The 19,601-nt window shown below is 47.9% G+C and overlaps 1 protein-coding gene across 3 annotated transcripts in view; it reads right to left on the reverse strand.

Annotated features, from left to right (window-relative positions):
* The window catches only part of LOC117361507 (ras-related protein Rab-5B-like), a 64,315-nt gene extending 47,516 nt beyond the window's left edge, over positions 1–16,799 (reverse strand). Inside the window, exon 1 of one of the 3 annotated variants that reach the window (XM_033946940.1) lies at positions 16,649–16,799. The gene's annotated coding sequence lies outside the window, so the exon portion shown is untranslated. Of the gene's footprint in view, positions 1–16,284; positions 16,588–16,636 lie in introns of those variants that run through there. The other 2 variants (XM_033946942.1, XM_033946941.1) reach the window with 2 other exon arrangements.
* Positions 16,800–19,601: the final 2,802 nt, after the last annotated feature.

Raw genomic sequence — 19,601 nt, forward strand, 5'->3', positions numbered from 1 at the left:
AAGAATGGGCTCCCTGGAACTGAGTTGAAGCAGAAGAGAGAACCAATGTTGCCTGGGCCACCGTGGGGCAATGAGAATCATGATGGCTTGTTCCCTCCTGAGTTTGAACAAGGTCCGCAACATGAGAGGCAGAGGAGGAAAAGCATAAAGGAATAGATTGGTCCAATCCAGGAGAAACGCATCCGCTGCCAGACTGTGAGGGGAGTAGAGTCTGGAGCAAAAGTGGGGCAGCTGATGATTGTGAGGAGCTGCAAAAAGGTCCACTTGAGGAGTTCCCCACTGAGTGAAAATGGACTGGAGAGTCATGGGATCGAGAGTCCATTCGTGGGGTTGGAGAATTCTGCTGAGATTGTCTGCTAAGGAATTCTGCTCTCCCTGAATGTAGACAGCCTTTAGGAATAAATGGTGAGCTGTCGCCCTAGACCAAATCTTTTGGGCCTCCTGACACAACAGGTGAGAGCCTGTCCCACCCTGTTTGCAACTTGATTGTCTGTGCAAAGTAGTAGAACTTGAGGAGAGAGAAGATGCTGGAAAGCCTTGAGGGCATAAAACATCGCTCGTTGTTCCAGGAAATTGATGTGATGTTTCTTTTTCTGGGCAGTCCAAAGACCCTGAGTTTGGAATTCGTTCAAGTGAGCTCCGCAGGCATAGGGGGAGGCGTCTGTGGTGATGACCAGATGATGAGGCGGCAGATGGCACAGGAGGCCTCTGGAGAGATTGTAAGATTTCAACCACCATTGTAGAGATTGACGAAGAGATGATGTCACAGATATGTGCCGTGAGCAAGGATCCGTCGCCTGGGACCACTGGGTAGCTAGGGTCCATTGAAGAGTGCGCAGGTGAAGACGTGCGAAGGGGATGACATGAACTGTCGAGGCCATGTGACCCAAGAGTATCATCATTTGCTTGGCAGAGATGGAGAGCTGTGGAAGCACCTGCTGACAGAGATGATGAAGAGTCTGAAGGCGGTTGGATGGAAGAAACGCCCTCATGAGGACCGTGTCCAGGATCGCTCCTATGAACTGAAGTCTCTGAGTGGGGATGAGATGTGATTTGGGCAGATTGATCTCGAAACCCAGAAGTTGGAGAAAGAGGATGGTCTGGTTGGTGGCATGAAGCACTGCCTGAGAGGAAGGAGCCTTGATTAACCAGTCGTCTAGATAAGGGAAGACTTGAAGATGGTGGGAGCATAGAAAAGCAGCCACCACGATGAGACACTTTGTGAAGACCCTGGGAGAGGAGGCAAGGCCGAAGGGTAACACCTTGTACTGGTAATGGCAGCGATTGATCATGAAACGGAGATACTGTCTGGAGGCCAGATTGACTGGGATGTGCGTGTAGGCCTCTTTGAGATTGAGGGAACATAGCCAGTCGCCCTGAGTGAGAAGAGGATAGAGTGTGGCCAGAGAAAGCATTTTGAACTTTTCTTTGACCAAGCATTTGTTAAGATCTCGGAGATCTAGAATGGATCTGAGGTCCCCGGTTTTTTTGGGGACCAGAGACTATCGGGAGTAGAATCCCTGCCCCTTCTGATCTGGAGGAAGAAGAAAGGATTGGATCTCTTGAAGGAGAAGAGAGGACTGAGATGTGTTTAAAGCAGACTCTTTTGGAGGACTTGGAATGGGAAGAGTCTGAAAATTGAGAGAGTAGCCTTGGCGAATGATGTTGAGGACCCACTGGTCTGAGGTGATGATCTCCCAACAGCTGAGAAAAAAAGGATAGACGACCTCCGATATGCTGGGGCAGGAGAGAGGACGGAGGAAGACTTGCTATGTCCTGGAGAAGAAAGTCAAAAGGGTTGAGTTGGTTTAGGTGGAGAAGAAAGTCAAAAGGGTTGAGTTGGTTTAGATGGTACAGGTTGTTTTACCACCTGTTGTTGTTGAGCTCTAGGTTGTTGGCGTTGTGGTCAACGTGGACGCCGCGGTTGTTGTTGAGCCGGAGGAAGAGGACGAGCTGAGTAGCGACGTTGGTAGGAGGCTTGCTGGCGAAAAGAACGAGAAGGTGGAGGCTTCTTCTTGTTCTTTAAGAGTGTGTCCCAGCAAGTCTCTTGGGCAGAAAGCTTCTGAGTGGTAGAGTCCAAAGAGTCTCCAAACAGCTCGTCCCCCAAACATGGAGCGTTGGCAAGGCGGTCCTGATGGTTCACGTCAAGTTCAGAGATTCTAAGCCAAGCTAGAAGTCTCACTGCAACCGCCATGGCTGTGGCCCTAGAAGTGAGCTCGAAGGTGTCGTAAATTGAACGCACCATGAACTTACGAAGTTGCAACAGACTAGAAGTGTATTGCTGAAATAAAGGGAGTTTTCGATCAGGAAGATATTTCTGAAAAGAGGAAAGCTGCTGGATAAGGTGCTTCAGGTAAAATGAAAGGCATAATTACCTGAGCGGTTAGCGAGCATAGCGTTTTGATAGAGACGCTTGCCAAACTTATCCATAGCTTTGCCCTCTCTGCCAGGAGGGACAGATGCATAGACACTAGCGCCGGCAGACTTTTTCAAGGTGGATTCTACCAGCAATGATTTGTGTGGAAGCTGAGGTTTGTCAAAACCCGGGATGGGAATCACTTTGTATAATGTGTCTAATTTCCGAGGAGCACCTGAGATGGTCAAGGGTGTCTCCAGATTTTTATAGAAAGTCTCTCGTAAAATATCATGCAAGGGCAGTTTGAGAAATTCCTTTGGGGGCTGATCAAAATCCAAAGCTTCAAGAAAAGCTTTAGACTTTTTAGATTCAGCCTCCAAAGGAATAGAGAGAGACTCACACATCTCCTTTAAGAAAGACGTAAAGGAGGAGGAATCATGCTTGGCAGAAGGATCTCGGCCAGCGGGGTCTTCCTCAGGGGAGGACACCTCATCTTTGGACAATAAAGGTTCTTCAGAGTCGTCCCAAAGATCAGGATCTCTGACTTGGGAGGCACGATCCTGTGACTCCGGTGTCGAAGGTTCAGTATGTCTAGTTTTGCGTGCCGACTTACCGGAGCGCAGTGAAGCGGTACCTGGGAAAGTGAGAGGTTGGCGGTGTCGAGAAGAATCAGACACCAGTGTGGGGTCAGTTGTTTGGACCGCACGATGGAGACCTCTCGGCTCAGCAGACAATACCGGCATGGAGGCTGAAGCAGCAGAAGAAACCGGTACCGACAGCACAGAAGCCGACAATAAAGGCTGCTCCACGGCCGGTACCGGTGGTTCAGACCGGACCGGGACTGGAAGGCTCGGTGCTAAGAGAGCAGGAAGGAGCTGTTGCAACTGCTCTTTAAGCTGCACCTGAAGGACGGCCGCAATACGGTCGTCCAAGGAGGGCACCGGTACCGCTTTCTTTTTCTGCGGTACCTGGGGTGCCGCTCGACGCCCAGAGGATGAGGAGGCCGAGGAGGATGCACTCACCTCTATAGAGGCGGAGCGTTTAAGAGGGCGCCTCGCGGTCGGCAGGACTGGACTCTTTGCCACAGCGACCGGAGGGCGCTCCAGTGAGGAAGGCTTCTTAGCCGGCTTACCTGAGGGGTGCGACGCCGCTGCGGTGTCGATGAAGTGGGTGCCGGCTTAGATGTCGTCGACGCCGGTGTGGACGCCGAGGTTTCAGCCATCGCGGTACCGATTTGGCGATTTTTTAAGGTACGTTTTTTTAGTGTAGCACAACGGGTGCAGGTGGAAGCCCTGTGATCCGGATCCAGGCACTGAAGACACCAATTGTGCGGGTCGGTCAGAGAAATTGGGCGCGCGCACCGTTGGCACTTTTTAAAACCAGGCTGAGGGGGCATGAATGTAAAAACGGCCTCTGCTAAATCGAAGGCGGAGGCTTCGATGATGGCAACAGGCCCCACCGGGGCGAACCCGAAAAAAGAAAGAAAAGTACGAATTATATTGTTTGTTTTTTTTTTAAATAGAAAAAGAAAATAAGGAAGAGAACTTCCGTGAAGAAAATTTCACGCGAGCGGGAAGGCAAGTGGAAAAAAAGTTTCAACAGCAGTTGAAAAACGCGTCTTCTTAGCACAAAGATAGTCCAAAACAGAAAATAAGGAGGAATGCTGAGGCTCCTTATGATGAGAAAAACACCATGTAGAAAATCTAGTCCATTTTTGGTGATAGCATTGTCTAGTTGTAAGCTTTCTAGAAGCTTCTAAAACGTCTCTTACAGATTGAGAAAACTGAAGAGGGGTTATGTTGAGAGGTACCAGGCTGTCAGGTGTAGAGACTGCAGGTTGGGATGAAGCAGAGATCCTTGACTCCGTGTAAGCAGAGAAGGAAAAACTGGTAGAAGGTATGGCTCCCTGCTGCTGAGTTGAAGTAGAAGGGAGTACCAGGGTTGTCTCGGCCACCAAGGAGCGATTAGAATCATGGTGGCATGATCATTCTTCAATTTGACCAGAGTCTTGAGAACGAGAGGGAATGGAGGAAATGCATAGAGGAAAAGATTCGTCCATTCCAGAAGAAAAGCATCTGCCTTGAGGCTGTGAGGAGAGTATATCCTGGAGCAGAACTGAGGCAGTTTGAAGTTGTGGGGAGTTGCAAAGAGGTCTATCTGTGGTGTTCCCCACTGTGAAAAAATGTGGCAAAGAGGTGAGGAATGGAGAGTCCATTCGTGAGGTTGCATTAGACGACTCCAGTTGTCCGCCAAGCAATTCTTTGCCCCTTGAATGTCGACAGCTTTGAGGAAGGTGTTGTGGCTGATTGCCCAGTCCCAAACTTCCAGAGCTTCTTGACAAAGGGAGGCAGACCCTGTCCCTCCTTGTTTGTTGAAATAATACATGGCGACTTGGTTGTCCGTCCGAACGAGGACTATTGTGTCGTGAAGCAGATGTTGAAAAGCATGGAGAGCTTTGAGGATCGCTCTGAGTTCCAACTGATTGATACGACACTGACGATCCGTACTGGTCCAGAGGCCTTGAGTATGGAGACCATCGAGATGAGCGCCCCAAGAGTAGGTCGAAGAGTCTGTCGTGAGGACCTTCTGACAAGGGTGGCATTTGAAAAAGCAAGTCTCTGGAAAGATTGGAAGAGATCATCCACCAACGGAGAGACTTCTTCAAGGAAGGAGTGACTGAAATGTGTCGAAAAGGAGGGTCGCAAACTTGCATCCATTGAGATGCCAGGGTCCACTAAGGAATTCTGAGGTGAAGTCTGGCAAAAGGAGTCACGTGTACTGTGGAGGCCATGTGACCCAGAAGTACCATCATGTGTCTCGCTGAGATGGAAGAGCGGGAAGACGTTGAAGAAGACGTTGAAGAAGAGCTTCCAGACGTTGTTGTGGAAGGAATGCTCTGAGTTGGACAGTGTCCAGAATAGCTCCAATGAATTGTAGAGTCTGTGGGGGCTGAAGTTGAGATTTGGGAAAGCACAGTTACTTACCGTAACAGGTGTTATCCACGGACAACAGGCAGATATTCTTGACTGATGGGTGACGGCACTGACGGAGCCCCGGTACGGACAATTTTAGAGTGACAGCACTCTAAGAACTTGGAAAGTTCTAGCTAGGCCGCACCGCGCGTGCGCAAGTGCCTTCCCACCCGACGGAGGCGCGCGGTCCCCAGTTAGGATAAGCCAGCTAAGAAGCCAACCCGGGGAGGTGGGAGGGACGCAAGAATATCTGCCTGCTGTCCCTGGATAACACCTGTAACGGTAAGTAACTGTGCTTTATCCCAGGACAAGCAGGCAGCATATTCTTGACTTATGGGTGACCTCCAAGCTAACAAAAAGAGGGACCAGGTTTGGGAATCATTGAACTAGGTGACAAATCAGAGAAAATATTTCTCAGTCAACATAAAATCAAGCACTGGAATTCATTGTTAGAGGGTGTGGTAGTTTAAATAATATTCCTTTTACCTCATTTGTTAAATTTATATCAGTCACAACTTACTAAAGGTTGTATTAAAGGTACTATGGCTGAATCATTAACTATTGTGTTGCCAAAGCCAAATAGAGATTCTACTTTGGTTTCAAATTACAGGCCTATCTCATTAATAAATGTGGATGGAAAACTATTGGCTAAGATATTGGCTTTAAGCTTGGCCAAGGCTCTCCCTCATATTATTGATATGCATCAAACAGGATTCGTTGATAAAAGACATTCCTCTAATAATTCTAGACTAGCGTTACATATGTTAAATTTAACCAAAGATATGAAAGTTCCAGCTTTTTCTGTATCTTTGGATGCAGAGAAAGCTTTTGATAGGGTTGAATGGAAATTTATGTATCAGGCTTTGGAATGGTTTGGTATAGGATCTGGATTCATACAAATGATTAAAACATTGTATAGCTCCCCTTCGGCAAGATTGAATATTAATAATTTATCTGAGTGGTTTAATTTGCAGAGGGGAGTTAGACAAGGTTGTCCTTTGTCTCCTTTGTTGTTTGATGTTGTATTAGAACCCTTATTATTAGCTATTCATCAAGCAAAGGGGATAATGGGTATTCCTTATTCAGATTGGGAATATAAAGTTTCAGCTTATGCGGATGATATTCTGCTTTATTTGAGGAATCCAGAAACTACTGTCCCATGTTTATTGGAACTGATTGATACTTTTGGAAAATTTTCCTGATATAAAATCAATTGGAGTAAGTCATTGTTCTAAAGGATTATTTGATTCTTTTCCATTTATATGGAAGGAGGAAAGCTTGAAATATTTAGGTATCATGATAAAAAATACTCTTGATGACACAGTAAAAGAGAATGAAAAACTTTTATTAAAAAGAGTTACAGAGTTATGTGAACAATGGAATCCTTTACACCAGGGGTGCCCAATAGGTCGATCGCGATCGACGGGTAGTTCGCCAAGGCAAAGTGAGTTGATCACCCAGGACTCACTTTGTCTTGGCGATCTATCGGGCCGATCAGTCTTCCTCTCCCTGACGTCAATTCTGCTGTCGGAGAGGAAGTTCGGGCTAGCCAATCGCTGCCTGGCTGGGCGGAACTTCCTCTCCGACAGCAGAATTGACGTCGGGGAGAGGAATGCTGGTCGGCCCGAAGCAGGGAGAGCATGGGGCGTCGGCGGTGTCGGCTTTGGGGCCTGTTATCCATTGGTGGCGGTTTGGGTCCTGTTCCCCGATGGCAGCGGCAGTGGCTTGGGGAAGGGCAGGGAAAAAGAAAGAAAGGGGGCAGGCAGGGAGACAGAAGGAAAGAAGAGAAACAGAAAAAAAGAAAGGGGGCATGAAGAGAGAAAGAAAGAAAGAAAGGTCAGGGAGAGAGGAAGAAAAAGTTGGGGGAGGGAATGAGGTGGGGAGGAGAGGAAGCATACAGGCTGAAAAAGATTGGATGCACAGTCAGAAGAAGAAAGTGCAACCAGAGACGCATGAAACCACCAGACAAGGTAGGAAAAATGATTTTATTTTAAATTTAGTGATCAAAATGTGTCTGAATTTATATCTGCTGTCTATATTTTACAATATGGTCCCCTTTTACTAAACCGCAATAGTGTTTTTTAGCACAGGGAGCCTATGAGCGTCGAGAGCAGCGCTGGGCATTCAGCGCAGCTCCCTGCGCTAAAGCACAGTTACTTACCGTAACAGGTGTTATCCAGGGACAGCAGGCAGATATTCTCACATGTGGGTGACGTCATCCACGGAGCCCCAGCGCGGACAGCTTTTCAAGCAAACTTGATTGAAGTTTCAAGTTTGCACACTGCACCACGCATGTGTGTGCCTTCCTGATCCACTAGAGGGCGCATACCCTCCTCATGGTCCTCAGTTCAGATAGCTAGCAAAGAAGCCAACCTCGGGGAGGCGGGCGGGTTGTGAGAATATCTGCCTGCTGTCCCTGGATAACACCTGTTATGGTAAGTAACTGTGCTTTATCCCAGGACAAGCAGGCAGCATATTCTCACATGTGGGTGACCTCCAAGCTAACCAAAAAGGGACGGAGGGAAGTTGGCAATACAAGAAAACAGATTACGCAAAACCGACTGGCCAAACCGGCCGTCGCTCCTGGACAGAGTATCCAGGCAGTAGTGGGAGGTGAAAGTATGAACCGAAGACCAAGTGGCAGCCTTGCAAATCTCCTCGATAGGCGTCGACCTGAGGAAAGCTACAGAAGCCGCCATCGCTCGGACTTTATGTCCCGTGACTCGACATTGCAGCGCGAGACCAGCCTGAGCGTAGCAAAAGGAAAAACAAGCAGCCAACCAGTTGGACAAGGTGCGCTTGGAAACTGGGCGTCCCAACCAATTAGGGTCGAAGGACAAAAAGAATTGAGGAACCGTCCAAGGAGACTGAGTGCGTTGAAGACAAAAAGCCAACGCCCTCTGACAGTCAATTGTGTGAAGCGCCACCTCGCTAGGAGGCGAGTGGGGCTTCGGAAAAAAGACCGGAAGAACAATGGAAAGATCGAAAGGAAAGTCCGAAACCACCCTGGACAAGAACTGGGGTTGAGTACGCAGGACCACCGTGTCATGATGAAATACAGGAAAAGACGGGTCCGCAACCAGAGCTTGCAGCTCACTGACTCTGCGAGCAGACGTGAGAGCAACCAGGAAACCCACCTGCCAGGTGAAGTAATTCAAAAGAGCTTCATCAATGGAATCAAATGGAGGTATCACCAATTGAGCCAGGAACACACAAAGATCCCAAACCACCGGAGGGATGTACAATGAAGAAATCCCTCATAAAACGGGAAACCATCTGGTGGACGGAGAGCAGCGTCCCATTTAGCGGCCGAAGAAAGGCAGCAAAAGCACAGAGGTGGACTCGAATAGATGTAGATTTGAGACCAGACCGAGACAAGTGCAACAGAAAATCCAGCACTGAAGGCAAGGAGGCAGAGAGCGAATCCATGCGGTGCTCAGCACACCACTCAGCAAATCAGGACCATATCTGGGAAAAGCATTGCCGAGTGGAGATCTTTCGAGAGGCCTCGAGAACACCCCCACCGACTGAGAGAAACAGAAGGAGGGAGGCACGTTGCGAGGAACCAAGCTGATAAGTGTAGAGACTGCAGATTGGAATGCAACAGAAACCGCAACACTGAGACAGCGGAGACGGGAACATAGGTAGAAGCTGAGTCTCCCTGACACGCTGGAGGAGCAGGGAGAACCATGGCCGCCAGGGCCACAGAGGAGCCATCAAGATCCTGGTGGCGCAGACCGACAGGAGGTGTATCAAAGACCCGAGAATCAGAGTAAAGGGAGGGAACGCATAGAGGAACCTGCCCATTCCATCGAGAAGGCAAGCATCCTCCTCGATGCGAACCCAGGAGTACATCCTCGAGCAATATCGAGGCAACCAGTGAGTGAGGGGCGAAGCGAACAGAACTACCTGTTGGGTTCCCCACCGAACAACCACATGCCGCAGAGTCCGAGAATGGAGCAACCATTCATGCGGTCGAAAAGGGCGACTCAACGTGTCCAACAGACAATGCTGCACGCCCTGGAAAAACACCGCCCGAAGAAAGAAGCAGTGGTGTAACGTCCCCTGCCAATGACGAAGGGCTTCCCTGCAAAGTAACAGGGAACCTGTACACCCTGGCTTGGTCACAGAAATAACGCCACCGAGATGTCGGGACGCACCAGGACCCCGCAATCTTGCAACCCATAACGAAAATCCACCACGGCATTGTAAATGGCCCGGAGCTCCATCAGATTGATGCGGCTGCGACAGTCTGCACCCGACCAAGGACCCTGAGTCCGAAGGCCGTCGAGGTGCACCCCTAAGCCCATGCCGAGGAGTCCATCGGCAGAACCTTCTGATGCGGGGATACGAAGTGGTGGCCCACCAACGAAACGAGCGTGTCCAGGAGGGAGGCACCACAATGTGCTGGGAAGCGGGATCCCGATCCTGCCATCACTGAGATGCTCGGGTCCAGCGGGGAACACGAAGATGAAACCAGACGAACAGCGGGACATCACCGTGGAGACCCCTGATCCAAAAAGGATCAGCAACAGCTCAGCCGAGGCCGAAGACCGCTGAGACACCAGCTGACTCAAGCGCCGACAGGCAGCCTGCCGAGGCAGAGGCAGAAAAGACCGGAGGCGGACCGAGGACAGAGGGGCCACCTTCCGGCATAAACAAACAAGGGCCTCCCCCTGAGGCCGAGACAAGAAGGAGCGCAGACAAACTGGGTCCAGGTCCGCCCCGACGGACTCCCGAGACCGGGGTGGGCAGAGTCTGACCCACTCCCGTACTAGAAACTAGTGCAGGTCACGAAGGGCCAGGACTAGACGCAGAAGGGAGGATGGGAATGCCCAACCGACAGAAGAGAGGCAATACTCCCGGTGCGTAGACACAGAGACACCCCTCCCGAAGGGAGGGGAGGAATCCCCAGAAGGGGAGCAACCCAGAGGCTATGCGAGAATAGTCAAAAGGACGGCCAGGAGTCGCCGAAGCCGGCGGCTGAACCCTAACCCGGCGCTGCTGCAGCTATTGCGGCTGCTGCGAAGGAGGCCGAGATAACACAAGAAAGGTATCCAGAGGGCCCCTCCGGAGAAGGAGACCAACCCACCAAGGCAGAAGGGATTTAGCTGGAGGCGTCCCGAGGGGCGAAGGAACGGTCGCGGTCTGAGAGGCGGTTAGTGGCCACCGCAAGAGAGGCCTGAAGAAGCGCAGAACTCACGCAAGTAAAAGCGGCGAGACGACCCTGGAGGTTCGGATCCTCAGCCACACTCTGCGCCAAGCGAGATGACGCATGGCGGGAGCAATAGAGCCGGAGCAGGGAGAGAGTCTCCTCCAGGAAACCAAACTCCGCACTACAAGATTCCGTCACGGCTGCCCGGAATGAACCGAAGAGAAAGCGGGGAAGCCTCTCAAACCGGAGCTGGAGACGCCGAGGCGCAAACCCGCAGTCGACGCCGAGGCCCAATACCTCAGCCGCTGCCGAGGTAAAACGGCCCAAGTGACGTCAAGGCACAAAGCTTCCGTCGACGGCACGAAGCCTCGGCAACGACAAGGCACCGAGCTCCAGCCGACGATGAGGCCCTCAGCCTCAGTCGAGGCACAAGCCTCAGGCGACGTCAAAGCACCAGCGTCAAATGACGCGGAGCACACGGCCGCAGCCGACGTTGAAGGTACAAAGACACACAGCCTCAGTCGACATCGAGACCCCAAGCCCCAGTCGACATTGAGTCAGAAAATCAAAGCACAAAGCCTTAGACGACGTCGAGGCACCCAGCCGCATACTACGTCGAGGCACAAGGCCTCAGGCGGTGGTGAGGCACCAAGCCGCAGTCGACGTCGAGGCACAAAGCCTCAGTCGAGGCACCAGGCCCCAGTCGACGTCGAGGCACCAAGCCCCCAGTCGACGTCGAGGCACGAAACCTTCGTCGACGTCGAGGTACGAAGCCTCCGTTGAGGCACGAAGCCTCAGTCGACGTCGAGGCACGAAACCTCCGTCGACGTCGAGGCACGAAACCTCCGTCGACGTCGAGGCACGAAGCCTCCGTTGAGGCACGAAGCCTCAGTCGACGTCGAGGCACGAAACCTCTGTCGACGTCGAGGCACGAAACCTCCGTCGACGTCGAGGCACGAAGCCTCAGTCGACGTCGAGGCACGAAACCTCCGTCGACGTCGAGGCACGAAACCTCCGTCGACGTCGAGGCACAAAACCTCCGTCGACGTACGAAGCCTCCGTCGAGGTCGAGGCACGAAGCCTCCGTCGAGGCACGAAGCCTCCGTCGAGGCACGAAGCCTCCGTCGAGGCACGAAACCTTCGTCGACGTCGAGGTACGAAGCCTCCGTTGAGGCACGAAGCCTCCGTCGACGTCGAGGCACGAAACCTCCGTCGACGTCGAGGCACGAAACCTCCGTCGACGTCGAGGCACGAAGCCTCCGTCGACGTCGAGGCACGAAGCCTCCGTCGACGTCGAGGCACGAAGCCTCCGTCGACGTCGAGGCACGAAGCCTCCGTCGACGTCGAGGCACGAAGCCTCCGTCGACGTCGAGGCACGAAGCCTCCGTCGGGGCACCAAGCCTCCGTCGGGGCACCAAGCCTCCGTCGGGGCACCAAGCCTCCGTCGGGGCACCAAGCCTCCGTCGAGGCACCAAGCCTCCGTCGAGGCACCAAGCCTCCGTCGAGGCACCAAGCCTCCGTCGAGGCACCAAGCCTCCGTCGAGGCACCAAGCCTCCGTCGACGCCGAGGCACGAAGCCTCAGTCGACGTCGAGGCACGAAAACCCCGTCGACGTCGAGGCACACAGCCTCCGTCGAGGCACCAAGCCTCCGTCGAGGCACCAAACCTCCGTCGAGGCACCAAACCTCCGTCGAGGCACCAAACCTCTGTCGAGGCACCAAGCCTCAGTCGACGGCGAGGCACGAAGCCTCCGTCGAGGCACGAAGCCTCCGTCGAGGCACGAAACCCCCGTCGACGTCGAGGCACACAGCCCCCGTCGTGGCACGAAGCCTCCGTCGAGGCACCAAACCTCCGTCGAGGCACCAAGCCTCCGTCGAGGCACCAAGCCTCAGTCGACGTCGAGGCACGAAGCCTCCGTCGAGGCACGAAGCCTCAGTCGACGTCAAGGCACGAAGCTCCAGTCGACGTCGAGGCACGAAGCTCCAGTCGACGTCGAGGCACATCGAGTTTCAGAAGTCGGCACCGTACCAATGAAACTGGTAATAAAGGTGCAGCAGTGCACTCCATAAGGGCAACCTGGATATGAGTATTCCCATGAAAGGAGGCACGCTTTGAAGGTCTCGTAGAGGCGGGCACGATCGCACTCGATGCCTGGAATGCCTGAGACTCAGCCGGTGGCGTTACCGAGGTAACGCACCTAGAAGAAAGAAAGAAAAACTTACCGGGGATCGAAGCTGCACAGTCCGATTCCAACGAAGGAAAGAGGGTCCCGGCCATTCTGCTCACACGAGGTGAGCCCAGAGAGAGGCCAGGGAAGAAGAAAATACAGCTGCAGGCAAATGAGGCCTAGCCGCATGGCTGAGGCCCAAGACGGGCCTGCTGGAGGAAAAACACAATAAAAAGTCCTCTTTTTTTTTTTTTTTTTTTTGAAACAAAGAAATACACTATCAATTAACAAACGCACAGCGACTCCCTAACAAAATAAAGAAGCCGCGGTGCCAGAAAGGCACTTAGAAGAACGCAGAGAAGAGAGACAAGGTCTTTCTGGCTCAGCGGAAAACTAAGAACTGAGGACCATGAGGAGGGTATGCGCCCTCTAGTGGATCAGGAAGGCACACACATGCGTGGTGCAGTGTGCAAACTTGAAACTTCAATCAAGTTTGCTTGAAAAGCTGTCCGCGCTGGGGCTCCGTGGATGACGTCACCCACATGTGAGAATATCTGCCTGCTTGTCCTGGGATAAAAACTGCTATTGTGGTTTAGTAAAAAGGGAGGGGGGGTGGGTATCTGTCTATTTTTGTATGGTTGTTACTGAGGTGACAGTGCGTAGAGCAGTGGTCTCAAACCTGCGGTCCGCCGGGTATTATTTTGAGGCCCTCGGTATGTTTTTCATAATCACAAAAGTAAAATAAAACAGTTTCTTGATCATATGTTTCTTTAGCTATAAATTATAATATTATTATTAAGACTTAGCCAAAAGGAAAGATTTATACACTATAAAGAGTTTTACCTCATTCCTTTAATAAGACATTAACTCTTTTTTTCTGCAGCCCTCCAAGTATCTACAAATCCAAAATGTGGCCCTGCAAAGGGTTTGAGTTTGAAACCGCTGGCATAGAGTCATCTGCTTTGACCTCTTTGAAAAAACCTCGGAATAGGAATGATAATTAACAATACTATGCATACAGTGTGTGTTGTGTTTTTTTAAAATTTTATTGTTGGTAGATCATTTTGACTTGGTCATTTTAAAAGTAGCTCGCGAGTCAAAAAAGTGTGGGCACCCCTGCTTTACACCTTTCTTGGTGGGGGAGAGTTTAAACAATTAAAATGATGATATTGCCTGTAGTTTGTTATCAAATGAGTATGATACCAGTTTTTTTTCATGGGTCCTTTTACAAAAAGCTTAATGGTATCCTTACAAAGTTTCTTTGGCTTGGTAAACATCCCAGAATTGCTTGGTAAACATCCCACAATTGGCTTCAAAAGCCAATTGTGGAGGGTGGGGTAAATTTTCCAAATTTTTATAGGTATCATCAAGCCTATATTATGCGTCAGGGTATGTATTGGATCCTCCCAGAACTTATTGATAATGCACCTGATTGGTTATATTTGGAATGGCGTCTTTTGTTTCCTTTATATTTAGCTCATATTCCTAGTTTTAAAATACCTAGAAGATATGAAGATAACAGAATTTTATCTGATACATGAAAAACATTGAGATTCATTAGTAATTTAACACCTATTCCAATTAATAAATAAACAAATCATATCTTTATGGATAAACTCCAAGATTCAAATTGGCGGAAATAAAATCCTATGGAAGGACTGGATTATTGCAGGCATACGAACTTTAAATGATGTTATTTCAGATGGTAAACTGCTTGATTTTTCACAGCTACAACATAGATTTGGTCTCAATAAATCACAAAGTTTTAAATGGTTGCAGCTGAAGCAGGCTGTTCAGGATCAATTTAGTCTGGAGTTCCTATGTTTTCAGGCAGACTTCCTGGGGCATCAAGCCGCATTGTGGTATAAATTAATATCTGGATATATAAATAAAAAGCCTAAAAATGGTCTAAGAGACATTTGGAGCATTGAGATTAAGCAGAAAATTTCTGCATCTCAATGGCCACGAATTTGGTCTTAGAGAATGAGATGTAGTGTCTGCATCTATGAGACAAACTTGGTTCTTTTTATTGCATAGAGTGTTTTGGACCCCAGTTCGTTTACAAAAGTTGGATTGCTCTAGGTCTAATAGATGCTGGCATTGTAATCTCGAAGTAGGGACATTGGATCATTTAATTTTTTATTGTCCCTATATTATGGTATTTTGGAACTTAATTTGGACTCAAGTTAACTGTCTTCTAGAAAATCATGTTGCATTATCTTATGACACCGTTCTGTTCGGTATATCTATGAGGAAAAAAAGTCAAATTTCATCGTACGATAACAAACTTTTGTTAATCATGACAGGGGTCGCCATTCAACATTACCAATAATTGGAAAAATTATTCTAATCTCAATTATACATTTTGGTGGAACTCTTTATGCCATATATATAAGATGGAGAGAGCAATTGCTATGCAGAAAGGGACTTATAATAATTTTAAAAAGATCTGGGGACCATTGGAAAAATTTTGTAATGAGTAGACATCACTTTCTATGGGAGATTATATTTACACAATGGGGGGTGAGGGGTGGTATTAGTAGTATACATTATATTTGTATTTATTAATAGTGTACTATTTGTTGAGCTTTTGTTTAAATTACTTTAAGAAGGGTGGGAGGGGATATATGTTTTTGTTCTAGATGACATGGAAAGATTTTCAAGTGTTTTATTGAAGTTATAGTGGTTGTATTTTTGTGCACTTGTTCTATGATTTAAAATGAATAAAGAATTAAAAATAAATAAATAAATAAAAATAAATAATATTCCACCCTTTATAATATGTCAGAGTGGACTACAATTAAAAATCCTTGAAAAAAAAAGTTACAATTACATTTTTTTAGGTCAGGAAAAAAGCAGTTTGCATAGCTAGGTTTAAAAAAAAATGGTTTGGACAATAAATAATTTATTTACAAAAAGGACATGGATACATTGCATACTATCCCAGTAGATATGGTTCTGATGAGAACTGTTATCAGAATTCAAAAGAGCACAAGACAGACATCTCAGGAAGAAGAAAGGGATATAGGAATTAGGGGCTGTTGGTTTAGATCAGTGGTCTCAAACTCAAACCCTTTGCAGGGCCACATTTTGGATTTGTAGGTTCTTGGAGGGTCTCAGAAAAAATAGTTAATGTCTTATTAAAGAAATGACAATTTTGCATGAGGTAAAACTCTATAGTTTATAAATCTTTCCTTTTGGCTAAGTCTTAATAATAATATTGTAATTTATAGCTAAAGAGACATATGATCAAGAAACTGTTTTATTTTACTTTTGCGATTATGATAAACATACCGAGGGCCTCAAAATAGTATCTGGGAGGCAGCAAGTTTAAGACCACTAGTTTAGATGGAAAAGTGCATAGGCCTATGGTCTTTTTCAGCAACACTGTCTTTGTTTAATTATAAAAACTAGTACTAATCGGTTAAAATCATAAGCTCAACCTAGGAGTCACTTTAGACAGAGCAATTTTAACCAATCAATAGAGAACTTTGAAGAGTAAAATGTTAGCTGTGCAATTCTCAAAGTTAAACCCTTTGGAAAGAAGAATGCTACGGGACAAACAAGACCAACAAAATCACAACAGGTAGGTACAAATAAACAGATTGACTAGTCCTATTTTATGGACATCTACCTTTCTATGTTGCCATGGAAATCTATTATGCAGAAATACCAAGTCACGCGCCCTCAAAAACATCCGAGGACCTCCTCTCTCTTCTACAGTCTACCACTTATCCAGCTCTCCCGTCCAGCATGTTTCTCTCTATCCTCCGCGTCCGCAGTCCTTCTCCCTTCCTCCAGGAAGCTCCCACACAACCCCAATACGGGGACATCAATGAATTCCAAGTCACCCCAAGGTATCGAATTCTCCAAATGCTGCGAGAAGCAGACGCTCAGCTACCCACACGTGACTCCCTCGTTAGGACAGTCTCTCCCAAACTCAAATCCCCAGCCTCCGTCCAACAACTCCCCGCCCCATATAATACCTTCTAACTTACCTTCCAGGTTGCCTGTGGCCAACCTCACAATTTTGCTTTTCTGGTGTCCCGCTACCTCTGACGCAAAATCCTTCCCTCGGCAGCATCCCGCCCTACCGGAAACCGGAAATCACATCAGAGGGGGCGGGACACGGAGGAGAGCGACTGTGGCGCTGCCTGGTCAAAACTCATTTGGAATATAAGTTTGAAAATAATGTACTGTATGAGAACGAAGTGCTTGAGAATAAGAGATGCAGGACTAGGGCTAGGATGTTTGGTTTGAGTATAAGAGAGAGAAAGATATAACCATGCTAAGGAAGGGGGAGGGGGGGGTCGCTTGCGGGTTTTGGAACTCCCTAAACAAAACACAAGACTTATCAGTGGGACAGACCAAAGGTCCCTCAAGCAATCCTTTTTTAAACCCTGCTAAGCTAATTGATTTCACCACATTCTCAGGCATCAAATTCCAGAGTTTAATTACACATTAAGTAAAGAAATATTTTCTCTGGTTTGTTTTAAATCTACTATCTAGTAGTTTTATCTCATTGCCCCTAGGCCTAGTATTTTTTTTTAGAACAAGCAAGTGCTTCATATCTACTAGTTCCACTCTGCTCAGTATTTTATAGACCTCTATCCTATCACCTGAGCAGTTTCTTCTCCAGACTGAAGAGCCCTAGCTACTTTAGCCTTTCCTCATAGGGAAGTCATCCCATCCCTTTTATCATTTTCATCACCCTTCTCTGTATCTTTTCTAATTCCACTATGGAGCTCATTTTCAAAAAAGAGCTATCCAAAAGACAGCATAAACTAAAGCTTGGATGTTTTAATAGTCAAAATTTCCAAGTGGTATTTTCAAAACAGACCATTTGGATGTCTTTCTGATTGTTCTGTGTCTAAATCTTAAAGGGATGTGTTAGAGGCATGTTTGGGGCAGACTTAGCGCTTGGATGTTTTACAGTGATAAACACAAAACATCCAGGGAGTAATTCAGAAGTTTTGGGCTAGACCTGTTTTAAAAGTGAATACGGGCCAAAAAGATACCCAAACTGACCAGATGGCCACTAGAGGGATAAAAATATGACCCCCTTAACTTCCCCAGTGGTCACTGACACCTATGACAGTTGCAGATAATATGGCTAGTCCTAGCATAGACTTGCAAGCAGGTGTCTGAAGTAGCCTAATGGGCAGTGCAGTGAACTTCAAAGAAGGGGACCCAGGCCTATTATGCCACCCTAACTAGTACACTTGTGATGAAAAGTGTGAGCCCACTGTACTGACATAGGTGACACCCGCAAGCATAAGACTACTATAAATTTTCTCGAGTGCTACCAGATGTATACAGTGCTGTACAGTCATGAAGGAGACAGTCCCTTCTTGAATGAACGTACAATCTAATAAAGACAGAGAGGATGCCAGGGTAAGGGTTACAGCTAGCAGAGATGTTTAAATGGCTGGCTAGGGTGGTGAGCAGAGGGCATTTGGAAGTAGGGTTACAGAAACAGAAACATGATGGCAGATAAAGGCTAAATGGCCCATCTAGTCTGCCCATCCGCAATAACCATTATCTTTTTCTCTCTCTGAGAGCCCACCTGCCTATCCCAGGCCCTCTTGAATTCAGACAGGCTCTGTCTCCACCACCTTTTCAGGGAGACTGTTCCACGCATCTATCACCCTTTCCATAAAAAAGTATTTCCTCAGATTACTCCAGAACCTATCACCTCTTAACTTCATCCTATGCCCTCTCATTCCAGAGTTTCCTTTCAAATGAAAGAGACTCAACTCATGCACATTTACATTACGTATGTATTTAAATGTCTATATCATATCTCCCCTCTCCTATCTTTCCTCCAAAGTATAGAGATTGAGATCTTTAAGTCTGTCCTCATACGCCTCATGACGAAGACCACACACCAATTTAGTAGCCTTCCTCTTGACCGACTCTATCCGTTTTATATCTTTTTGAAGGTGTAGCCTCCAGAATTGTACACAATATTCTAAATGAGGTCTCACCAAAGTCTTATACAGGGCCATCAATACCTCCTTTTTCCTACTGGCCATACCTCTCCCTATGCAACTTAGCATCCTAGCTTTCGCCGTCTCCTTTTCAACCTGTTTGGCCACCTTAAGATCATCACATACAATCACACCCAAGTCCCGCTCTTTTGTTGTGCACATAAGTTCTTCACCCCCTAAACTGTACCATTCCCTCAGGTTTTTGCAGCCCAAATGCATTTCCTTGCATTTCTTAGCATAAAATTTTAGCTGTCAAATTTCAGACCATTCTTCAAGCTTCGCCAGGTCTTCATGTTATTCACACCATCCGGCGTGTCTACTCTATTGTAGATTTTGGTATCATCCACAAAGAGCTAAATTTTACCCGACATCCATTACACTACATTACATTAGGGACTTCTATTCCGCCTATACCTTGCAGTGATGCCACGATGGTTGAGGTGGGTAGGTTGCCGGGCTGCTGAACTGATGGTGCCAGCGGCCATCAGCTCAGCAGCCCCTTTTTCAGCACTTAGACCTGGTTTGACTACGTCTAAGTCAAAAAGGTCTAAGTGCCGACTAAGCAACCTGTAAATGTTTTGGTTATACCTGTTGTACGCCTAGGTGTAGGTCGGCCCACCTCCCGCCCACTGCCCACCCTTTCCCCTCCTCTAAACACACCTCTTTTCTTTCTGTGCGTCTAGAGGCAGGGGAAAGGCCTAAGCTATTTTTAGATATGTCTAAAAACCAGCTTTGGTTATGGGTACTTGGACGAACAGGCTTTTTGATCGTCCAAGTAGCCATTTAGGACACTTTTTAGACTTTTTTTTTTTTTATTATTACCCCCATAAGGTATTACTTGACAAACTAAGGAGTCCTTTTACTAAGGTGCGCTAGCCGTTTTACCGTGCGCTAAACGCTAATATGTCCAAAGAATATAATGCACGTGTAAGCATTTATTGCGCCTTAGTAAAAGGACCCC

This window comes from Geotrypetes seraphini, chromosome 5 (genome assembly GCF_902459505.1).
Source record: "Geotrypetes seraphini chromosome 5, aGeoSer1.1, whole genome shotgun sequence".
NCBI lineage: Eukaryota > Metazoa > Chordata > Amphibia > Gymnophiona > Dermophiidae > Geotrypetes > Geotrypetes seraphini.